At 40.5% G+C, this 14,471-nt stretch overlaps 1 protein-coding gene across 4 annotated transcripts in view; it reads left to right on the forward strand.

Annotated features, from left to right (window-relative positions):
• PPP2R5E (protein phosphatase 2, regulatory subunit B', epsilon isoform) overlaps window positions 1-14,471 on the forward strand; it is a 176,714-nt gene that overhangs the window by 49,217 nt on the left and 113,026 nt on the right. Inside the window, exon 1 of one of the 4 annotated variants that reach the window (XM_014545932.1) lies at window positions 12,846-12,940. The exons of 2 other annotated variants lie outside the window; for them this stretch is intronic. The gene's annotated coding sequence lies outside the window, so the exon portion shown is untranslated. One more of the 4 variants, XM_014545931.1, reaches the window with a different exon arrangement.

Consider the following 14,471-nt stretch of genomic DNA (forward strand, 5'->3'; position numbering starts at 1 on the left):
CCCCCCCCCCCCCCAAATTGGGTGATAAGGCTTGCCTTACAATTCTTGTGAAAGTAGAATAGATGTGCCTAGAGGGGCTTGAAATAATTTGCCCATTTTATGTCTGAAATTCCCATTGTTAAAATTAGGCCATTGAACGAAGCCATTAGGCCATTCCATGAAGTCTGTGCAGTAGTATAAATATGTTTCTTCATGGTAAGCCCATTAACCCTTTAGCAGCCAGGGAACTTAACCACATTTTCAGAGGGAAAGCCGATTTTTGTGGGTGTGGAAAGGTCATGAGCACAGGGTGTGATTGTGGTGAAAATAACTGTATGCCTTGGGGTTGGAGGTGGGCTGTAAAAAGGGTGGTAGAGGATGATGAAGACACATTCATTGCTCTGATCTAATTTCTGCTGCTACATATATCTGTCTAAATTAATGTCAAATATATTTTATTTTGCTATAAGATTATCATACTGTCTGGTTCTATTAATGAAGCTGTTTCTACACTGTAGTTATTGACTCATACTAATAGAACTGAATATCTTGAGACCTTAGTTTTCTCATCTGTAAAATGCTACTTTGTAGGGTTTTTGCAAGGCTTCAGTGAGAGAACACGTGAAAGGTCTTGGCTGGAGTATTGTAGGTCCTCGCCAAGTGCTTTTCCCATTCCTGTCTCTTAACTTGGTCCATTAAATTTAGGTACTTAATTGCATTTTCCTTGTAATTTTCCTCTTATTTATATATATTAATTTTGCTTCTCACCAGACTGCACTTTTTTTTTTTAGGACAAGTATATTTCTTTGTCATTCTCTGTAGTACGTACTCTTATATAGTACATTGTACCTTTTCTTCATAGGGCAACCTTCATGTTTTACTTTTATATTTATTTATTTATATGACCATTTAATTGAGTTTTCTTCCCTTTTGGTCTGTAAGCTTCATGAAAGCTAGGATCTTGTTTGATTTTGCTCAGAAATGTATACTTAAGACCTAGATTAGTGCCTGGCATGTAAAAAGTCTTCTGTAAATATTTGTGGAATGAATGAATAAATGATTGATTATTAAGTTAAACATAGTAGATTCTAAGCAAATAAAGGTTTGTTCTTGGAAGGTTGAAACTACCTATCACATTCCTTTCAGACTTAGCCTGAGGCCTTGTTGGAGGTTATAAAAAGCTTGCAGAATTTTAGCTAACACCTTAGATCTTTAATAGGGTGTGTAGAAAAGCAAAAAGGTTTACAAAATACTTTGAAGTGGTTCAGAGCTTAATGTTATTTTAGTGGGAAGTCAATAGTATTGATATGAATATGTTATTGTAAAGAACTCTTCAAATGTAAATTATTATTACTACTTTTAGCTTGTATTTATAAGTGTTAACATCTGTGAATATTAATTCAGAATTTAGACTCAAAGGACAGAACTGTCAAACATGGCTTGTTTTTTTTTTCCTTTGTAAATTAAGCATAAACCGGATTGTATCTGGAGCGAGCTCTGGGGATGTGTGAGAACTGGCTGTGTCCTGGTCTTGGCAGTGCTCATCCAGATTGTTGAACTCTTTATAAATTCTTGCTTTTCTATCCCAGATGCTCTGTTAGTCTGTCATTCATTCATCCAAACACTAACTCTCATCGCCCTTCAGGATTTTGACATGTTGCTGATGCATGTCCTGACAGCTGAATCATTTCACATATTGTATTGAGTCAGCATCTTTACCTTTCCTCTAATCAAATTACATTTTTATTTTGAAGTAATCTCACTGGATATTAGTAGGTCAAGCTCAATATTATTTTCTTCAAATATGGCTTACACAATTGGACACACAAAAAAAGGGAAGGGAAGAAACCCTCTATATATTAGCAATTTATGTTTATCTGTTAAGTATTGTTTTTAAAAGCTGACATTTATTGAGCATTTTCCATGTGCCAGGCCTTGTGTGAAACATTTTATGTATTACCTCATGAAATTCTTGAGCTAGCACTGTGACAGAGCTACTATCTTTACACTCATTTACAAAGGATATGAAGGCTCGGCAATGCTTTTTTAAGAACATTTAGCATCTGAGGTTTATTGAGCACCTGAGAAGTTCCATTGTTCTATGTATTTTTCTTTTTCTTCACACACTTAATTCTTAAGTCAGCTATATCAGGTAGGAACTATTATTATGCCTTCATTTACATATGAGGAAACTGAGGCACAGAAACTCACCTATGGTTTCCAGGCTAGGAAGTGGCAAAGCCAGGTTTAGAATCCAGACAATCTGATTCTGTAGCCGAAGCATGTCAAACTCAAAGGCTAACACGGGCCAAATAAACAAGGTTTAAGTTTATGTGGGCTGCAAAAAAACCCCAAAAACTTCAATTTTCATAGACACGTAGGTTTATTCCAATAGAGACATGCTGAATACAAAGGGCTGAAATAAATGAATAATCGTTAACATAAACAATAGAACGTTTTAAGAAAAATTAATATTTTTTTCTTGAATATTAACTTACCAGACACTGAATAACTGCACAAATTAATAAGCGTAATGCAAATAAACCTGTTTTTCTTGTTCTCTGAAAGGGTAATATTTCCTGTTGTGCACACCAAAACAAGTCAGTCCAAGACTAATGACGTGGCAAATGGCTGCTAAAATATTCACTGCTAGTATTAGTGGAGAGAAATGGTGCGCCTGCGATAAGGCAATCAGTGCAACACAATTATAGTAATTAGTCATTAGTGAACATTGTTGTTTGTTATTAATAACTAGAGGCCCGGTGCATAAAATTTGTGCGGGGGGGGGGGGCCCTCAGCCCGGCCTGCGCCCTCTCGCAGTCCGGGAGCCCTCGGGGGATGTCCACCTGCTGGCTTAGGTCCACTGCCGCAGAGAGTGGGCCTAAGCTGGCAGTCGGACATCCCCCGAGGGGTCCTTAGTGCTGCCAAGAAGGCGGGAGAGGCTCCCACCACCACCACTGGCTGAGCAGCACTTCCCCTGTGGGAGCGCACTGACCACCAGGGGGCAGCTCCTGTGTTGAGTGTTTGCCCCCTGGTGGTCAGTGCGCATCATAGCGACCAGTCGTTCCGCTGTTCGGTCGATTTGTTTGTTCGGGTTTTATTATATAGGATTATGTATAACAGGATATTGTAAAAGTTATGAAATTTTTATTAAAATGTTTCTTACATACTTCTATATTGACTGGGATGAAAAAATATTACTTGTGGGCCGCATGCAGCCTGGGGGGCTGTGGATTTGACATGCTTGCTCTATTGTTTTTTGCTTGACAGCACTGGTTTTTGTTGTTGTTTTGTTTTGTTAATCCTCACCTGAGGATATTTTTTCCATTGATTTTTTTTTTTTTTAAGGCAGGGAGGGAAGGAGGAGGGAGACAGAGAGATAGAGAGAGAGAGAGGGAGAGAGGGAAACATCTATGTGAGAGGGACATGTTGATTGGTTGCCTCCTGCACTTGCCCTGTGACCCAGGGCAGGGGATCAAACCTTGTCCGGTACATGCCCTTGACCAGAAATCAAATCTGAGACCCTTTGGTGTGTGGGCTGGCAACTCCAACCACTGAGCACACTGGCCAGGGCGACAGTACTGTTTTTATACATAGTAAGAAATAAGGTTTTAAAAGGATTTCTTTTTTCTTAGTATGGTGTTTCAAATTTGAATTTTGGATTTCCTTGACCATTATAGATGGGCTTACATTTATGATATATAGGTGAGTTCCACAATTAGTGGGGTGTACTACATGCCATCACTGGGTTTTATTGTCTAGATTATGACCTTAATTATAAATGTACACTCTTTATTACTCTTGGGTTTAGACGCCATTCCACTATGGTCACTCAGTCCTGTGTCCCTCGCAGGAGCTTAAGATCTCATATTTAAAACTCCCAACTGAGGTTCAGAAATAGCATCTCTAAGCTTGCATTGCAACATTGGATTTACTCTGTTTTTTACCTTAAATCCTTTTTTTAAAAAAAGTTTAATGATGTCTTTGGTGTCAACTGTAAGTTGTAAAATAGCAGACAGTGGGTTTAATTGATATTAATGTGACATCTATCTATTTGTCTATCCATCTGTCCATCTATCTGTTTTTAAACCTCATATCATAGTGTAAATAGCTGCAGGTTCATCCCATTTTGAACTGATTTATATTGATGTTAACCCTCAAAACAACTGGAAAGTAGATAGGCCATTTTTATCCCTTGTAGAAGTAATCTCTTGGGGAGAGAGGAACCTTCAATGAACTGAAATACTTGAAAATCATGTGTTCTTCTATTGCATTATTTATTTTTTTGTGGGGGAGGGTCAACCAAAAGGTAGGTGCTTGTGGAAAATCTGTAATTCCATTAATTTATTTCTTTACCTTATAATCATGACATAAGTAAAAAGAGTGCTTTTTGAAGATTTTTATTGCTCATACTTGTGAAAGCTGCTGAAAATTGGCCTTCAACAATTCTGACTCTCGGACATATCCCGGAAGTTTGTTCTGTTAATTCCTTTTTACCAGATTATGATTTTATGATTTGCTCCTTGTTCCTTGTCTTAAAAGACAAGTACAGAAGAGAAGACAAGTTATGGGGGATATTTGAGGGTTTTAAAAAGATGGCCTTTGTTTAATTGAAGTTTGACATTATTATTTTTTAAAATATATTTTTATTGACTTCAGAGAGGAAGGGAGAGGGAGAGATAGAAACATTAATGATGAGAGAGAATCATTGATCAGCTGCCTCCTGCATGCCCCCTACGGGGGAACAAGCCCACAACCCTGGGCATATCAAACCCAGGATCCTTCAATCCACAGGCCGACACTCTATCCCAGGGGTGGGCAAACTTTTTGACTCGAGGGCCACAATGGGTTCTTAAACTGGACCGCAGGGCCGGAACAAAAGCATGGATGGAGTGTTTGTGTGAACTAATATAAATTCAAAGTAAACATCATTACATAATAGGGTACGGTCTTTTTTTTTTGTTTTATTCATTTCAAATGGGCCGGATCCGGCCCGTGGGCCGTAGTTTGCCCACGGCTGCCTATCCACTGAGCCAAACTGGCTAAGGCGAAGTTTGATATTATTAAAATAAAATTTCATGCCTGGCCAGTGGTTGAGCGTTGACCTATGAACCAGGAGGTCATGGTTCGATTCCTGGTGGCGATATTTTTTCTATTGATTTTCTTTTTAAGAGAGAGTGGAAGGGGAGAAAGAGAGAGAGAAACATTGATGTGAGAGAGACACATTGATTGGTTGCCTTCTACAAGTGCCCTTGAGTAGGGGTAGGGATCATGGAACCTGCAACCCAGGTATATGCCCTTGACTAAGAATTGAACCTGCAACCCTCTGGTGCCCAGGCCGATTTTCTAACCATTGAGCAACACTGGCTAGGGCAACACACAAAAAATAGTTTTAAAATTGGGAATTGATCTCATACTATCTGCTGTAGATACTTGATAGATGTTTGTCAAATGAAGGGTAACTTTTTGTGAAAAGCATTTTCCACCTTTCAGATAGTCTTCATTTAATACGCATTCAACCCTGTCAAGTACATTTTCTCAATTTTACAGATAAGGAACCTAATGTTCAGAGAAATAAGTGCCTTGTTCAATGTCACCTAGGAAGCAGTCAAGGTACAAATCTAGTTCAGAACCATAATCAAGGCTGAAGTCCTTGTAGTGTTTCACAAGGCCCAAGATTTCAGCTACTAGTCCCTCACTCTTCTGGCCTCTCTCCTTCATTTTCCACTCTGGCTCCGGTCATGTTTGATAATTCACCAGCACGCTCCCTCCTGCCAGAGGACCTTTGCATTTGCTATCTCCTCTGCTTTTTGTTTTGCCCCCAGACACCCTCTTGGCGGACTATCTCATTTCCTAAAAGTACTTGTCAAATGCTATCTTCCAGATGATATTCTATTAAAAATTATATCCTCCATGCCTACATACTATTTTCCCCATCTGATATGCCATTTAATGTATTTATTTATTTTTTACAGTTACTATTATTTGTCTCTTCCTGCTAGAATATAGAGTTTCGTGAGAGAAGAGATTTTTGTCTCCTTTTTCCGTTGTGGTATCCCAGTAACACCTGGACCAGACCTCAATGGCTATGAAATAAATATTTGGTGAATGAATGAATAAACGAGTGAATAAGTGCAAAGTCCATGCTCTTTCCACTAGACCTTTCACTTTTAAAAAAATATATATATTTTATTGATTTTTACAGAGAGGAAGGGAGAGAGATAGAGAGTTAGAAACATCGATGAGAGAGAAACATCGATCAGCTGCCTCCTGCACACCTCCCAATGGGTACATGCCCTCGACCGGAATCGAACCTGGGACCCTTGAGTCTGCAGGCCGATGCTCTATCCACTGAGCCAAACTGGTCACGGCATAGACCTTTCACTTTTATTTGTTAATGGTAAAATTGACAAAATTATTAGGTTCTTTTGCTATGGAGGGAATTCCTAAATTATACTACTTTATTCATGTTGTGCATTCATCTTTGTTCTGAATATTTTCCTCTCATCCTTGAATATAAACCACTAGAGGCCTGGTGCATGAAATTCGTGCACTCGTGGGGGGGTGGTCCCTCAGTCCGGCCTGCACCCTCCTGTAGTCTGGGAGCCCTCGAGGGATGTCCACCCGTGGGGATTGGGCCTAAGCCAGCAGTCAGACATCCTTTGTGCTGCTGCGGAGGCAGGAGAGGCTCCCGCCACCGCCGCTGTGCTCGCAAGCCGTGAGCCCGGCTTCTGGCTGAGCGGCGCTTCCCCTGTGGGAGCACACTGACCACAAGGGGGCAGCTCCTGCGTTGAGCATATGCCCCCTGGTGGTCAGTGTACGTCATAGTGACCAGTCATTCTGCCATTCAGTCTATTTGCATATTAGCCTTTTATTATATAGGCTTCTTCTATTTTTAATAGTCAGTTAGATTTTTTATAAAGTATTAGAAAATAAGGCATTATCTTACTAGAGGCCCAGTGCACGAAATTTGTTCACGGGTAGGTCCCCTAGGCCTGGCTGGCAATCAGGGCCAATCTGTGGGGCGACAGGCGGGGTGACAGGGGTGCCCCCCCCCGCTGGCACCTGCCTTGGCTGGCCTGGCACCGCCCGCTCGCTGGCCCTGCCCCCCACTGCCGCTGCTGGCTGGGGCCTGTGGGCTGGGGGAAGCTCCTCTGTTGAGCGTCTGCTCCCTGGTGGTCAGTGCATGTCATAGCGAATAGTTGTTCTGCCATTCGGTCTATTTGCATATTAGGCTTTTATTATATAGGATTGAATATTTGTAGGGGGCAATAATTCAAGGAACTAAGGAACTGTGCATTTTTTTAGTTAGGTTTTTGTGAAGTAAGCTTGTCTTTTTTCTTTTTACATTCATAAATATATTAATTATGAAAAATCCTATTCATATTTATTTAAAACTTTTTTGAGATATAATTTACATATAACATTGTGTTAATTTAAGGTATACAGTGTGTTGATTTGTTACACTTATATTTCACAAAAGATCACTATCATAGCTTTAGCTAACACCTCCATGTGGTTACCATTTCTTTCTTTATGATGAGAAAATTTAAGGTCTACTTTCTTAGCAAATTTGAAGTATATAATACAGTATTGTTAACTATAATCACCATGCTGTACCTTAGAGCCCCAAAACTTACTACCCTTGTAATTAGAAATTTGTGCTCTTTGACCAACATCTCCTCATTTCTCCCAATCCCCAGCCCTTGGTAACTACTAGTCTCTGTTTCTATGAGTTCGGCTTTTTTAGGTTCCACCTATCACTGATATCATACAGAATTTGTCTTTATCTGATTTATTTTACTTAGCCCATCTTAATTTTTAAATTTGCATTTCGTGACTTAGTATTATTAAAATACTAGAGGCCCAGTGCATGAATTGGTGCACGGGTGGGGTCTGGCCATCCTGCCCTGATGAGGGGGGGAGGAGCCGCTGGCCCCGTCCCTGTTCAGGGCCTGATTGGGGCCGGGCAGTGGGGCAGGGGGCATGGGAGGTTGGCTGGTTGCCCAGCCCCCGATGGGGGTGGAGGGAACCTATCAGGGGCAGGGCCGGCTGGGGGGAGGGGCCGCAGGCGATTGGCTGGCCCCACCTCCGGGGGGGCCAATTGGCGGCCAGGCTGGCTGGGAGGAGGGGCTGCAGGAGATTGGGGGGGCCCGATTGGGCTGGTTGGCCACCACAGTGCGCTGTCATAGCGACTGGTTGTTCTGGTCATTCATTCCGTCATTCCGGTTGCTTGGCTTTTATATTTATAGATTAGGAAATAATTTATCAAATATACTATATTAAACATTTTTTTTCTATTCAGTAGTTTTATTTCTAGACGAATAAACTTTTGGTTTATAATTGAAAATGTGGAAATATTCAATATATAGAATTTACTGACTCAAACTGCTTTTATTACATACCTACCATATTCTAGAAACTTCTGCCATGTGATAGGTATTAAAAGATGAACAAGACATAAGGCTCACTGGTTTAAAAAAAGTCCCAATATAATCTGGCAAGTCTTTGAATGGAGGTATGTATAGAGTTTTATGGAAATTTTTATGTTAGAGAATTTCTAGGGACTACATGGCTTCTGGAAAGTGAGGTACTCCTATACCATGGCTGGTACATGATTATTTTCTCAGCTTTTATTGTCATCTAAATGCACTTGAAATTAGCACTGTCATTAACACTGTTTCCCATGCTACTAGAGAAATGTTGGAACAGTAGTGATATTGCCCAGAGATTCCCAAATACAGGCCTGTGAAAAAGTTGTTACTGGTACTCAAACTGATGAATGGAGTGGATCCAGAGACATGGAAGCATGGAACAGAGTATGGAATCTCGGAGGGTAGATAGGTGGGAGGTGGGTGGGAGGTAATCAACCAAAGACCTTATATGCAAATATGCATTACCCATGGACACAGGCAATAGGGTGGTGAAGGCCTGGGGGTGGGGTGAGATGGGGGCGGGCTGAAGGGGGTCATTGGGGAAAAAGGGGGACTTTCAAAAATAATTATTTTTTAAAAAAGAAAAAAAGAATATTTGTTACTAGTACTGAGCTAAGTGAAAAAGCAGTAGAAGAGAAGGACTTTAGAGGGAGAGAATACACGACTCTGTGTGTGTGTGTGTGTGTGTGTGTGTGTGTGTGTTTGTTGTATAGGATTGCCAAGCCTACTTTTTAAGGAAGGATGGTCTTTTAGTCAGAGATGTGTTCTCTTTTCTTTTTCAAAAGGTCCTTCCTTTTTGTGAAATTATAGTGAAAATAAATGGTGGCTAGTTATTATTTTAATGCCTTCACCTGGAGGGGAGAAAAAGGCAACCTTCTATTTTTTTGTAATTTTAAAATTAAGTAAATAAGGTATGTGAAATCCTCAAAAAAGGAAACCACTGACAGAGGTACTTTAGAACACTGTATAGTTCTTGCGGCCTTTTTCTTTTTTTCTTTTGGTATAACCAAGCATGCTTCAGGAATTTATTGTATTAAAAAGGACCTGGTCCTTATACTCCTGGGTGCTCCATCTCTGGAGACAAGCCCTTAGGTAATGAATTAGTATTAGAGAGATGGACAGTGTTAGAGGTGTCATTGGCTTCTGTCCTGTGGGTGAACTTGGTGTCAGGAAAGTCATCTACACCTATAATTAGGGATTAGATCAATTTAAAGTGTTTTATTTCTTGTCCTGACAAATTTCAGTGACTGCCTTGGCCTTAGATGATAAAACATGAAAGATAGCTGATGAAGGGTTGGAAGCAGAAATACTTATCAGAGATTTTATAACTATGTCATGCGTGTGTTTCTCTCTATTTATTCTGATTTGAACATAGTATCAAAAATATTGTGAAAGCCCCGAATCCTGTAATTTTGCTGCTTAGGCCACTAATCTGCATCAGTGGGTCTTGGTTACAAATTGGAGAGCACGAGTTTGTTGCTTTTGGGAAAGGCAAATTGAAGAGATTAATGAAGGAACAATAATAAATACATGATGGTTGTCCAAGCTGGGAAGAATAATTAATATTCATATACTATTATTATTTAAAAGTATAATTTACCCACCATTGTTCACTAGTTTAAGGCTGATTTTATGCTGTTTAAGTTTTTAAAACATTTAATTTCTTTTAGAAAAGTCAATCAAAATTTCGTTTATTTGTAGGTTACAAGTATCTAAGCATGACAATTTCTACATATCTCCAGTGGTAGTGGTGGCTGTTAGTTGCTGTTATTTATCACAATCATCATCATCGTTGTTGTTATTGGTATGGGCTCTGGAGTAAGACTTCTTGGGTTTGAATACCAGCTGCAGTCCTTAGTAGTGGGAGATGTTGGGCAAGTGACTTAGCTGTTCTGGGCCCCAGTTTTTTTCCATCTGAAAAACTGGGATATTAATAGTAGCCACTCATAAGGTATTCTGAGGATTAAATGGGATAATGTATTCCAGGAGCTTAATACATTGCTTTGCAAAAGCAAATGTTCATTATTGTTGTTATTTTTACTTTGAAATATATCAGTCCTGGCCTTTTTTTGCCTTTCAGTTTGTCGTTTAATTAATACTCACACCTTAATCTCATTCTTTTGATATTATTTGTGTAGCCATTCTATGAGACATGTTTAGAACCTTTAAAAGAAGTGTATGCTAATGATCAGCAAAGTGCTTTTCAATTTTCCTAACAGATTGGAAAAAGTTCTAAAGGCAGCCAACTCTACATTCATTTATTTATAGTTGAGGCCAAGAAGGAACACTTTCACTCCTGTAGATGTTTCCAGGGGCCTTCCTTTGCTTGAAAACGGATGTTTTCATTGATAGCTTTAAATAAACAGAGAGAGAAAGGATTTCAAAGGTGAAGAGATTAAAGAAGGATTTTAAAGTTATTACTTTAAAAACAATGATTCTCCACTGTGGCCACACATTGAAGTCACTTGAAATACTGCCACCACCAGCATCAGCAACAACAAATGTTTTTGAACCTACTACTTTGAATACAGTAATAAAGTAATGGAATATTCAAGTATATAATACTTAATTTTAGCTAACAGGTTAGTTTCTTACTTGCTCATATACTTGGTACAGTTCATAGGACATGAAGCCCAATTGTATTATTTGATTTGTTATAAAGATTTATAAATGTCTCATTGTTTTGATGAAATATTGTTGGTTATATCTGTGGTTCTTTTGGGTGTCAAAAGCAATTTCTAATAGAAACATAGTTCTACTAGTAAAATAGGATTCTTTTTAGTTTTCTTGAAATATGTGCTACAAAAAGGGACTGCTGCTTGTATCTATGCATAGAAGTAAAGTTGGTGGCAAGGATTTGGACCAGGGGTCCTCAAACTACGGCCCGCGGGCCACATGCAAATACAAATATTGTATTTGTTCCCGTTTTGTTTTTTTACTTCAAAATAAGATATATGCAGTGTGCATAGGAATTTGTTCATAGTTTTTTTTTAAACTATAGTCTGGCCCTCCAACGGTCTGAGGGACAATGAACTGGCCCCCTGTTTAAAAAGTTTGAGGACCCCTGATTTGGACATTCAACATGGACAGGCAATTAGGCACTTTACCATATGTGCTAGTCTGCCAAGTTTCAGTCATTCAAGGCCAAGTCAACTTAATATTTTATAAAGCAGTTTATGACCTAGTTTTGCATCCTTTGAATTTTATAAAAATTGAATCATACTATATGTATTATTCTACAAGTTGCTTTTCTTTACTTCATATGTTTGTTAGTTTTGTGGATAATTCTGGTTTCTATTTCTATTCTAGTGAATACCTGTTGATCACATCTTTATTTAACATCTTGTTCTCCATTTCTTATTGCTTTCAGAGAGGGAGGGAGGGAGAGAGAGAGAGAGAGAGAGAGAGAGAGAGATAGAAACATCACTGATAAGAGAAAATCATAGATCAGCTGCCTTTGGCATGCTCCCTTCTGGGGTGGAACTTGCAACCCGGGCATATGCCCTGACTGGGAATTGAACCATGATCTCCTTGTTCATAGGTCAATGCTCAACCACTGAGCCACTTGCTGGGTCAACTTAATCTTTTAGTGCTCAGCTCTCCCTGGTACTATGGGACTAATTTTTTATAAACATAGTCTTATATGCCTTATGCAAGTAAAATTCTCACTGACTTTGTTGATGTTTGGAGAGTTTTGTGTGAGGGACTGATAGCATACATGGATGGGGATTTGTACACCGTAGGGAAAGTTGTAAGGGCTGAGGTGAAGGGGATTGAAGACCATGTTTACATACTCAATCTGCGTTGGTACCATTTTTTTTGTGAGAATTGGAGAAATGGATGGAAATGGGCTAATTAATGCATGTAAACGACACCCAACCAACTGAACCATACAGGCCAGGGCTCCACATATATTTTATTTTTATTTATTTATTTATTTTTAAAAATAGGTTTTTATTGATTTTAGAAAGAGGAAGGAAGAGGGAGAGAGAAACATCAATGATGAGAGAGAATCATCTATTTACTGCCTTCTGCATGCTTCCTACTGGGACGAAACCCCCAACCCAGGCATCATACCATGACCTCCTGGTTCATAGGTCAATGCTCAGCCACTGAGCCACACCAGCCCCCTTGACCGGAATCGAACCTGGGACCCTTCAGTCCCCAGGCTGACTCTCTATCCAGTGAGCTAAACTGGCTAGGGCACCACATACATTTTAAGTCTATGTGTAAATAAGTTATCAGCATATTTATTTATTTATTTATTTATTTATTTATTTACTTTTCTTTAAAACCATTGTTTTCTTCCTGTGATATTATGGTTAATAAATACAACAATGTAGGCCCTTTTTACTTACTTGGTTGGCATATTTGCAGGTATGAATTTAACATTCTGATTTTCAATAATTTCAGTTTACTGGAGCCAAAGAGCACCAAATCCAAAGGACACCAGGCTCACGTTTTATTTCTCCTACTTGCTACTTTTTGCTTTGCAAAGTCCTGACTGAATCAGGCTCCAAGGGAAGGTGGGCTGATATTGGATCCATGATCTTGTGCTCCAAATATTAGATGGGATGGAATAATGGAAGCTGTTGACTAGGGAGGAATGAGCTTCTTCTGCCAATTGTAAACAAACAAACAAACAAATAATAAACAACCAGTCTTCAAAATCATACTGAAGGTGAGGGTGTGTGTGTGTGTGTGTGTGTGTGTGTACATTCACGGTGCACATGTAATAGGATGGGTGGATGGGCTGTGGCTAAAAAGTATATAGTTCTGTTGACTCTTTTAGACACAAGGAGAATATTAGTCTTCTAAGTTAACTTGTATTCTCCCTCTACTGTTGAATTCTGTGTCCATTTTCCATTACTTGTACATTTTAAAATTATCCTATCTAATAATAGACAATGATGGTAATTGACCGTACCTTCGCTACGCCTCCCATGGGCTAATCAGTGAGATATGCAAATTAACCGCCAACAAAGATGGCGGTTAATTTGCATACGTAGGCTCGAAGTGGCAGAGCGAAGACTGAAGGCGGCTCCAGCCGGAGCAGCGAAGGCTTGAAGGCGGCTCTGGCCGGAGCAGTGAAGGCTTGAAGGCGGCACTGGCTGGATCAGCGAAGACTGAAGGCGGCTCCGGCCGGAACGAAGGCCTGGGTCCCGGGTGCCGGAGGAAAACTGGTGCTGGCAACCAGGGGAAGGAAAGGCCTATTGCACGAATCTTTTCGTGCAACAGGCCTCTAGTCTATAATAATAAAAGCATAATACAGTGGGGCCTTGACTTACGAGTTTAATTCGTTCCGTGACGGAGCTCGTAACTCAAAATTACTCGTATGTCAAATCAACAGTGAACGAGCGAGACACGTGGTGCCGGGCTGATGTTGTGGCGTTCACTGTGACGTTCGCTGCGCCAACTAGCGGTGGGGTATCTGAAGCTGGCTTGTAACCCGAATTTTAGCTCGCAACTCAAAGCAAAAAATTGGCCGAGAGACGGCTCGTATCTTGAAAAACTCGTTAGTTGGGACACTCGTAAGTCAAGGCCCCACTGTATCCTAATTAGACTGGACGTCCTTCCGGACGACCTTCCGGACAAAAGCCAGGGCTGTGAGGGAAGCCTGCGTCCCTGGTGCCAGTAGCCGGAGGGAAGTCAGTGCTGACAGCCAGGGGAAGGAAGGCCTACTCTTGCACAAACTTCGTGCATCGGGCCTCTAGTCCTATATAATAAAAGAGAAACGTGTAAATTGACCGTTCCTCTGCTACGCTCACCAGCCAATCAGGAGTTAGTATGCAAATTAATCTGCCAAAGATGACAGGTTAATTTGCATACACAGGCACTGAGCGGCCTGGGTCCCGGGAACATTCTCGGGGCCCAGGCTGCTCCTAGCCTGTAGGCCTGCACATATGCCCTGAACGGCCAGGGTCCCAGAACGTCCCTGGCCACTCTGGGCCTACGGGCACAGGTGCCAAGTGGATGTTCCGCCCTGTGGCCGCTTGAGTGTGTGCCAGCGCCAAGCGGTGGCCCAGGTCCATGCCCCCCAGCCCAGCGCCCACAACG

This window comes from Myotis brandtii, unplaced genomic scaffold (genome assembly GCF_000412655.1).
Source record: "Myotis brandtii unplaced genomic scaffold, ASM41265v1 scaffold423, whole genome shotgun sequence".
NCBI classification, from domain to species: domain Eukaryota; kingdom Metazoa; phylum Chordata; class Mammalia; order Chiroptera; family Vespertilionidae; genus Myotis; species Myotis brandtii.